Raw genomic sequence first — 9,968 nt, 5'->3', positions numbered from 1 at the left:
AAATAAGTTGGCTTATTTGAGCCTCCCAAAACTTTGTGAAGTAGAAAGAGCTTGTTAAGTCCAATTTACAGACATTTAATGACTTGCTCAAGCCACACACCTAGTAAATAAAAAAATCAGCTAGAGGCTATGGCTTCTGACTCCCAAAACAGGAAAGAGAAATGTAATGAGTGGCTCCATATGCAGTTTGTTATCTCAAATAGCAGAATAAAGAATGATCACACACACACACAAAAAAGATCTTAAAAATGCAGCAGATTTAATGGTAAATTTTTCCCAAGAAGTTAGAACTTGATAGCTCTTTTTTTGAAGGAACCAATCCTAAACATCCATGACCTAACTCAGATCCGCTTGGACATGAATCGTCCATTTCCTGGCCCCATTCTTTTCACCAATAACCACGATGGACTGGATGGTCCCACTTACAAGAAGCGAAGGTTGGATGAGTGTGAAAAGGCCTTCCAAGGAACCAAGGTGTTTGTGATGCCCAATGAAATGCTAAAAAGCAACTAGCAGCTGGTGGACATTATTGAGAAAGTGAAACCCGAGATCCAGCTCCTGATTGAGAAATGCAACATGGTCAAAATGTGGGTGCAGCTCCTGATTCCCAGGAGAGAAGATGGGAACAGGTTTGAGGTGTCCATTCAGGAGGAGACGGTTGCAGAACTAAGGAGCATTGAGAGTGGAGCTGTGTCTTATCTGGACCAGATTTCTAGATATTATATTACAAGAGCCACACTGGTTTCTAAAATAGCTAAATATCCCCATATGGAGGGCTATCACTGCACTGTGACAGAGATTGATGAGAATGAATGTATCAGCCTTCGGCTCATCATATCAGAGCTAAGGAATCAATATGTCACCCTTCATGACATGATCTTGAAAAATATTGAGAAGATCAAACAGCCCCAGAGCAGCAATGCAGAAACACTGTACTGAGGCCAGGGCCAGGGCCAGGGCCAAGGCTAGGGGACTTTGTGAATCTGGCTTAAAACCAACATTGCTTGGTCTGTTACATGACTATCATGATGGGGAAACCACTGGAAATAATAATCACACCATTCTCTGTTTTTAGTTAGAGTCTAATGAAACTCTCATCTAGTTCTGTGATGTGTTTACCTCTTTTTTCAGGCCTCAAGAACTCTTCTAATCCTTCCCTAATACCCCACACCTCATCTTTCCTAATCTCTGGAGAACTCCAAGTTTGTGCGCACAGGATGTTGGCACAAGCATACTTGAGCTTTCTCTCTTCCCTTCTCTCCCTTTGTGCTTTGGCTTTGGCTTTCCTTCCTTTTTGTGATTAGTTGGTTAGAAGCTGAGGGAACTGAAAGAAAAGTGCTAGGTGTTTTTCAGGAAATGGGGTGGGGGAGGGGAACCCAGTTACTCTTCCTGACATAAGGTGAGTGTTTCTTGCCTCTGTGGGACATTGGACCCTCCCTGCCATAGGTCCCCTGGTGGTGACTTAGGTTTCCCATCTATATAAATCCCATCTTGAGCCTGGTTAGGACAAGAAACACTTTAGACCTTAAGTCAAGTCCCTAGCTCCTTCAGATGTTTTTGTAATGAGGGTTTTCACATACACATCCATGCTTGTGTGTACACACACATATAGACATGCAGGCACATGCCATCCTACTCCATTATGTAACAGCTTCCCTCCCCCAAATCCTGTCACACAGATCCCCTTCAGAAGGAGGTGATAGTTGTTCTGGTTGTCATCCACCCAGACAAAAGTCCAGGCCCATCCCCTCTTCTGACATGGTAGACTCTTGGTGCCTAAAATGAGGAGAGATGGAAAGTAAAGGGATGGAGAAGGCACTCTTCCTGCATAACAAGTATCCTTTTTGGCGTTATTGCAAAGGCTGGTCCTCTGACTCTTCATTGCCTCTCCCCAGACCAGTTGTAAATTGGGGTGGGGATGTCTGCAACAGCGAGGTCCAGATGCTGCTGCTCCTGCTGGGCTATCCTTTTGGGAAGTTTTTGCCTTATTTATAGTACTGTGCTTCCAAGGAAAGCAGTCATTTGTATGTGTATGTATGTGTGCATGCATACATTGTGTGTATGTGAAAATCTGCTGGGCAAGTCAAAACCATAGAGGAGTTACCTCCATTCTCTTAAATCTTCCAAAGATATCCTTCGTTGCTACAATTTTTGTGTTACTCCTTATCATCTCCCAGCTTTGCTTTCTACCACTACTGGACAGTTGACATCTTCAGTCAGCCTGTCAGTGACTCTGGGTCTGTTTCTGAATTTCATTCTTCCCCTTGTCTCCATCTTCCACACTGCACCCCCAATCATATCTCCACTCGGGATATGTCACTTTTATTCCCAGCATGCTGTAGAGAAAGGGTCAGAACATTGTTTTCCCATGAGTAGTACTCAGTAACAAACCAATTGCATTTTTAGTTGGGCAGTGCCCCTACCCACCCTCCAGATCCCTTCTAACTTGAAACCCTTCCCTCCTCCTATAATGTATTTCTCAGTTTCCTTTTTTGTTGTATAGTCCCCCTGTCCTTTCTTCTCATGCTACCCCCTTTGGATCATAATGTAAAATTATTTTACCATGTCAATAAATTATTAAAATTTCAGGTACTTTGACCTCTTTCTAAAAAAAAAAAACCATAAAAAGAGTGCATATGGAGATTAAGGAAAGTTGGTGAAAACACCAACAAAGAAGACAAAGTCTTTTAAAAAATTATCTTAAAAATGCTTAAGGAGATGAAGGAAAGTATAGAGAAAGGACTATAGGATATTAGGAAAACAATGACTGGACAAAATGAGAGTCTAAGAAAAGAGATAAAAAAAATTTTAAAAGGAAGCAAACAGAACTACTGGAGTTGAAGACCACAATAACTGAAATGAAAAATGCCCAGGAGGATTTTTTTTTTTTTACATGTCATGTAACTTTAATTTTTCAAGATATAAAATATTCGTTTTTCAACAAAGCTATGGTATATGATGAAAATTCTATAGCAGGATTAAACATTCTTACCCATAACTTTTCAGTGGTATTCATAAAAATAACACCAAAATTTTTTGTAAATATTTATTTTTCCAATATTTCCATGTAAGCTAAAAACAAAACATATACTAGTATTTCAATAGAAACACTGGCATGTGTACTAAAAATAAGAAACCTAAAAAAACATGTCTTATAACAACTATAAATTTCATGTAAAAGAGAATGATGTACAGTGAGCCTAAGAGAAATATCATATGCATAAAGATATAAGGAATGATAAATATTGAAGGTGTAAACATCTCTCTTACAGTTTCACAGGTATTTTGTGTATCCTGGATGGCAATGCTGAATTATGAAAAAATCACACTTACGAACAAAGACATGCTTCTTAGTCCTTTAAATATGAAAAGAAGTTCTGGTACTAATACTTAAAATTCTACATTAATATTCAGAAGAACATTCAGTTTCCCAAACACCCACTATTCCTGGTGATGAATGCATAGTCTCATCCTAACTTCTGCAGCTACAAAGCTCTGCCTATTGAAGATTCTCATCATGAGTTTTCCCTCATATAATCCATGTGTCTTTTTGTATGTGTGTTTTCTAGAACAATGTGCCCCATCTGAAAATGACCTGTGAAACTGAGATAAAGGAAGGACTTTCAGGGAGTGTGGCTATCACATAAGGTAAAACTACAGAGGAGCTGTACCAGGAGAGACGGCAGGATCTGAATGACGAGTTGTGACTCCTCTTTAGTTGACTTTTATTTTTAATCTCCTTTATTGTGCTTTTGATCCCCATAGATTCTACTATGTTTCTTTTTAAACCTTCTAATTATTCTTTTTACTCACACATTGTCTTCTTAATATCATTCGATTCTATGTCCACAATTAGTTTATTTCTATCCATCTTTTCCTTCAAATCTTGAGTTGATTTATATTTGTTTTGAAATTATTTGATTAGTTGTTTCAAAGTCTGTCTTCTCTGAAGTTTTATATTGTTCCACTGACTGAGCAATATATTCCTATTTCTTATAGTTTGTAATTTTTTTGCTAATGTCTTTTCATCTGATTATTTTTATGTACTAAATCTGAAGGTCACTTTCTCCCTCTTGTATAGGGTTTTATGTAGATTGGCTTCAGGTTAAGACTCTTGTTTGACACTTGCTCCAACTTACATGGAATCTTTAGAGTAGCTCATGTTTAATTGTTCAGATTTTCTCAGGTCTTCTGCCCTTGTTTCATGACCTGGATATGCGGTAGAACATTTAAGCTTGCCCTCTTATGTGCAATTCTTTCACCGTTAGGAGAGATTTTCCTTTCCCCTGTTCTTTCTCTGGGAATACTGATCTTTTTTGATTGTTTGGGGGCAGAATTTTCTACTCACCCCCTATAATTTTTTTTTAACTTCTCTTCCTCACTCAATGCTCCATTTTCATTACACTTTTCATTCCTGGGACCCATACTGCCCTACAGCAGTTCTTTTTGTTTTTCTTTTTCTCCCATCAGGATCTCCTGCTATGGGTTACTTTACTGCAAGGTTATCTCACCCCAGCAGACACATGGGGTCACTGTTCAAAAATGATGGGGTTTATTTTTTATTTAAGTGATGCAGAAGAGACTGGATGGCAGTGTAAACCTCTTGCCAATTGTTCTGTCCCTGCTGTTTTTATTTCCTGGGGGACTTTTGTATGCACATTCTTATCATCAGTTTTTGTTCCGTTCTAGATCTCTAATGTCTGTGGACTTGTGTCCCTGGGCCTGGATATGGGTGGGGATCTAACTCACAGCTGTGTCCCTTGGGTCTGTATTCACAGCAGGAGGTCTCCAGGCAGGAGAGTTTTGATGTGTTTTTTTTGTTGTTGTTGTTTTTTGTTTTTGTTTTTAATTTTTCTTCTATTCAGGGCTTGTGGAGTCTTTCCTAAAGAAAGACTTGCTAAAAAGCAAGTCCTTTTATTAGTTTCTGGAGGGATACATTCCTACAGGATACTTTACATTACCATTTTGATGATAGCATATGATATCCTTATTTTATGATTAAGAAGACTGAGAATTCCAGTGTCTTGTAACTGATTTATCCCTTGTTTTTCTAAGGCACCATGCAAGTTTCTCATCCCTCACCTACTGTGCTCTCTGTTTTGTTTTTTTTAATTTTCATATGTAGCTACTTGATCAGAGATCTTTATTTATTCGTATGGCATTGAGTAACTCTCCAGTGTCCTTCATTTCAGCCTGCAGGACTCCCTTTAGCACTTTTGGTCAAGCAGGTGTCCTAGCCTAGAGCTCTCTTAGTTTTTTTAATCTGCAATGTATTAGTTTCTCCTCCAATTTTGAAGGATTTGTTTTGTCACATATGTAATTCTTGTCTGACAGATTTATTTTTCTTTCAGAACTTTAAACATATCTCCACATTGTCTTCTGGCCTTCACCGTTTCTAGTAAAAGATCAGCTGTTCAACATATTAAGGATTCCTGTATATGACAAGTTGCTTCTCAACTACTGTTTAAATCTTTATTTTTGTCATTCAACACTCTTATTATAATTTGTCTTGATATGCATCTCTTTGTGTTTATCTTTCTTGAAGTTCACTGACTAATGGTTGTGTATATTCATGTCTTGAATGTCGGAAAACTTTTGGCCATTACTTTTAAAAATAATTATCTGTTTTCTCTTTTTCTCCTCTCCTTTTGTGATTTACATATTGTGTGTGATGGTATGCTTTCTGGTGGCCTATAGATCCTTCAGGTTCTGTTCATTTTTCATCATTTTTTTCCTCCTTCTGGGCTGGGAAATTTTGTCTGCCTTAATATCAGGTTCACGGGCTATTTTTTCTGTCTGCTTTGCGCGGAGTTGGGCGCCGCAGGAGAGTCGAAGAGGCGCCGCTGCTGTGGCGGATCTCTGCCCCTGCCACGCATTTGCTAGGGTGGCCGCCGCTGCAGGAAGCCCGAGAGCGGCGCTGCGGCGCTTCCAGGTGGGTCCCCGCCTCCTGGTCCTGCCACTTCCCGCAGCACCAGCGGCTTCTTCGGGCCCTCTCCTTTCTCCTCTTCGCTGGGGCCAGCGAGCGAAGGCAGCTGCAGGCGCGCTCACTGCACCCCAGGAGGATTTAAAGAGCATATTGGAGCTGGAAAAAAGAATCAGTGAACTTAAAGACAACACTTGAAATGAATCAGGCTGAGGAGCAATGACAAGTGTTGGAAAGAATGTGGAGAAATAGGAACACTCATTCATTGCTGGTGGTGACTTAAAACAGTGCAGCTGCTATGGAAAACAATTTGGCAGTTCCTTAGAAAGCTAAGTATAGAACTACCATATGACTCAGCAATACCACAAAAGAATTGAAAGTAGGGACTCAAGCAGATATTTGCACACCAATGTTCATAGCAGCAGTATTCACAATTGCCAAAAGATAAAAGTAACCCAAGTGTCCATCAAAAGATGAATGGATAAATAAAATGTGGTATATCCTTACAATGGAATATAATTCAGCCATAAAAAGGAATGAAATTCTGATACTATATAAATTAGATGAATCTTGAAGTCATCGTATTGAGTGACATAAGCAAGACACAAAAGGACAAATATTGTATGACATTGTATGATCTCCCTGACTTGAAACAATTAGAATAAGCAAACTCATAGAGTCAAAATCTAGAATATATATTACCAAGGGACAGAAATGGGGCTAGGGAATGGGAAGTTAAGGCTTAAAATGTACAGGTTCCTGCTTTTTCGCAACGGGTTTGCCGCCAGAACACAGGTGTCATGAAAACCATCCCTGATTCTTAAGCCAAAATGGGAAAGGAAAAGACTCATATCAACATTGTCATTATTGGACACGTAGATTCGGGCAAATCCACCACTACTGGCCACCTGATCTACAAATGTGGTGGAATCAACAAAAGAACCATCGAAAAATTTGAGAAGGAGGCTGCTGAGATGGAAAAGGGGTCCTTCAAATATGCCTGGGTCTTGGGTAAACTGAAAGCTGAACGTGAGCATGGTATTACCATTGATATCTCCCTGTGGAAATTTGAGACCAGCAAGTACTATGTGACCATCATTGATGCCCCAGGGCACAGAGACTTTATTAAAAACATGATTACAGGCACATCTCAGGCTGACTGTGCTGTCCTGATTGTTGCTGCTGGTGTTGGTGAATTTGAAGCTGGTATCTCCAAGAATGGGCAGACCCGTGAGCATGCTCTTCTGGCTTACACACTGGGTGTGAAACAACTAATTGTTGGTGTTAACAAAATGGATTCCACTGAGCTACCCTACAGCCAGAAGAGATACGAGGAAATCGTTAAGGAAGTCAGCACCTACATTAAGAAAATTGGCTAACCCTGAAACAGTAACATTTGTGCCAATTTCTGGTTGGAATGGTGACAACATGCTGGAGCCAAGTGCTAACATGCCTTGGTTCAAGGGGTGGAAAGTCACCCATAAGGATGGCAATGCCAGTGGAACCACGCTGCTTGAAGCTCTGGATTGCATCCTGCCACCCACTCGTCCAACTGACAAACCCTTCCTTGCGTCTGCCTCTTCAGGATGTCTACAAAATTGGTGGTATTGGTACTGTCCCTGTGGGCCGAGTGGAGACTGGTGTTCTCAAACCGGGCATGGTGGTCACCTTTGCTCCAGTCAACGTTACAACTGAAGTCAAGTCTGTTGAGATGCACCATGAAGCTTTGAGTGAAGCTCTTCCCGGGGACAACGTGGGCTTCAATGTCAAGAATGTGTCTGTAAAAGATGTTCATCGTGGCAATGTGGCTGGTGACAGCAAAAACGATCCACCGATGGAAGCAGCTGGTTTTACTGCTCAGGTGATTATTCTGAACCATCCAGGCCAAATCAGTGCTGGCTATGCACCTGTGCTGGATTGTCACACAGCTCACATTGCTTGCAAGTTTGCTGAGCTGAAGGAGAAGATTGATCGTCGTTCTGGTAAGAAGCTGGAAGATGGCCCCAAATTTCTGAAATCTGGTGATGCTGCCATCGTTGATATGGTTCTTGGCAAGCCCATGTGTGTTGAGAGCTTCTCTGATTATCCTCCTCTGGGTCGTTTTGCTGTTTGGGATATGAGACAGACAGTTGCTGTGAGTGTCATCAAGGCTGTGGACAAGAAGGCTGCTGGAGCTGGCAAGGTCACCAAGTCTGCCCAGAAAGCTCAGAAGGCTAAATGAATATTACCTATAACACCTGCCACCCCAGTTTTAATCAGTGGTGGAAAAACAGTCTCAGAACTGTTTGTCTCAATTGGCCATTTAAGTTTAATAGTAAAAGACCGGTTAATGATAACAATGCATCGTAAAACTTTCAGAAGGAAAGGAATGTTTTGTGGACCATTTGTTTTTGTGTGGCAGTTTTAAGTTATTAGTTTTTAAAATCAGTACTTTTTAAATGGAAACAATGACCAAAAATCTGTCACAGAATTTTGAGACCCATTAAAACAAAGTTTAATGAGAAAAAAAAAAAAAATGTACAGGTTCCTGTTTAGACTGATGGAAATGTTTTGGAAATGGAAGTGAGATGGTAACACAAAATTATGAATGCAGCTAGCAGCACTGAAATATTTATATCTGAATATGATTAAAAGGGAAAATGTTAGATTGTGTATATTGTAACAGAATAACATTTTTTTAATCCATGGAACTACACTGCACAAACAGATAACCCTAAATTAAACCATGGACTATAGTGAATAGTATAGTTATAAAAATGTTCCACTCCAATATAGGGTGTTCATGGTGGGGTGGTATATGGCAATTCTGTGTTTTATGCACGATTGTTCTGTAAACTCAAAAATTCTCTAATAAAAGGGAGAAAAGTTCCTACTTGTAATGGGTTCACACCCACAGGAATAGATTAAGTTTAAGAACCTGTTTTTCTGGAGTACATAGCTCTAAACCACAACACTACTTCCTCCACTTTTCTGTAGGTTTGAAAATTTCCAGAAAATAAGCTTTTAAAAATTACCAGATTCCTGAGGAAATAAGACAAGTATGTTCCTGATTTTACAAATCTGAAATAAATATTTTTTTAAAAAATAGTTGATACCTATGTGTATTGCTGAGCTATTTTTGAAATGTATACTATTAATGAAAAAATCAACATGTGCACAGAATTATGTGGTTAGGTATGGTGGTGAGGAGAGCAACTTTGACTTTTTGTTTTATAACTTCCTGTTTGAATTATTAACAATTAATTTATAAAACTTTAAAATCTACTAGTAATAGAAGTAAGAATAACTAATAATGTGAAAAGCTTTCCGGGGGGTGATGTCATCAACTTGATGATATAAACAGCTACTGGAAACCTCTCCCCAGAGATTCAGTGAAAAAAAGGACAATTCTCACTTGTTCAGACCTCTGGAGGAAGGTATAGACTGGAGAAGGATCCTACAAATGCTGATTCATAAAAAGAGAAAAATATCAGGTAGGAAACTTCTATCCCAGAATAGCCAGTCCTCTTCCCTCCCCCTCACCTGGTCTCCCCCAATTCAGGAAGTTCCCAGAAGCAGCAGCCAGGATCCCTCCCACCTCCCACCAGGGGCGCAGAGTATTATCTCTCACAACAGCGAGGCAGACCCCCGCATATATCCAGACACAGAGACCCAAGCCCACAGAGACCCATGGTAGGAGTTAAGCCACAGGGGAGAAAGGAATACAAAAGGGCAGAAAGGAAGAACTTCCAAAATGGAGGATCAGGGAGGGAACTGCAAAATCTTCCCTAAAAGCAGGAAGTAACCTGGCAGAAACTATCCAAAGCAACTGTTTAGGGACCCAGGAGATGGGGAAAGCAGCTCAAAGCACAAGTCAATGAGGGACAAGGAGTCTGAAGAAATGTGGACAGAGAATGTGTTTCTAGCCATGGGTCCTGGTGCCCATATCCCACCCTTGAGGAAACAGCAGCTGAAAGCCCAATCCTTGCCTAGGGGATGGCTGCTGACTAGGGCAGCTGGGGGAATCCTCTGGCACAAGTAAAGTGGTAGACACAGCCCCACATTG

At 40.3% G+C, this 9,968-nt stretch overlaps 2 pseudogenes; both read left to right on the top strand.

Moving 5' to 3' along the window:
* Nucleotides 1-309: 309 nt before the first annotated feature.
* Nucleotides 310-939, top strand: LOC119544838 (annotated as a pseudogene).
* A 5,799-nt stretch (nt 940-6,738) lies between these two features.
* On the top strand, nt 6,739-8,333 carry LOC119544184 (annotated as a pseudogene).
* The last annotated feature ends 1,635 nt before the right edge of the window (nt 8,334-9,968 follow it).

This window comes from Choloepus didactylus, chromosome 9, assembly GCF_015220235.1.
Source record: "Choloepus didactylus isolate mChoDid1 chromosome 9, mChoDid1.pri, whole genome shotgun sequence".
In the NCBI taxonomy this organism is placed as follows: domain Eukaryota; kingdom Metazoa; phylum Chordata; class Mammalia; order Pilosa; family Megalonychidae; genus Choloepus; species Choloepus didactylus.
This window is presented reverse-complemented; position numbering and strand designations above follow the sequence as displayed.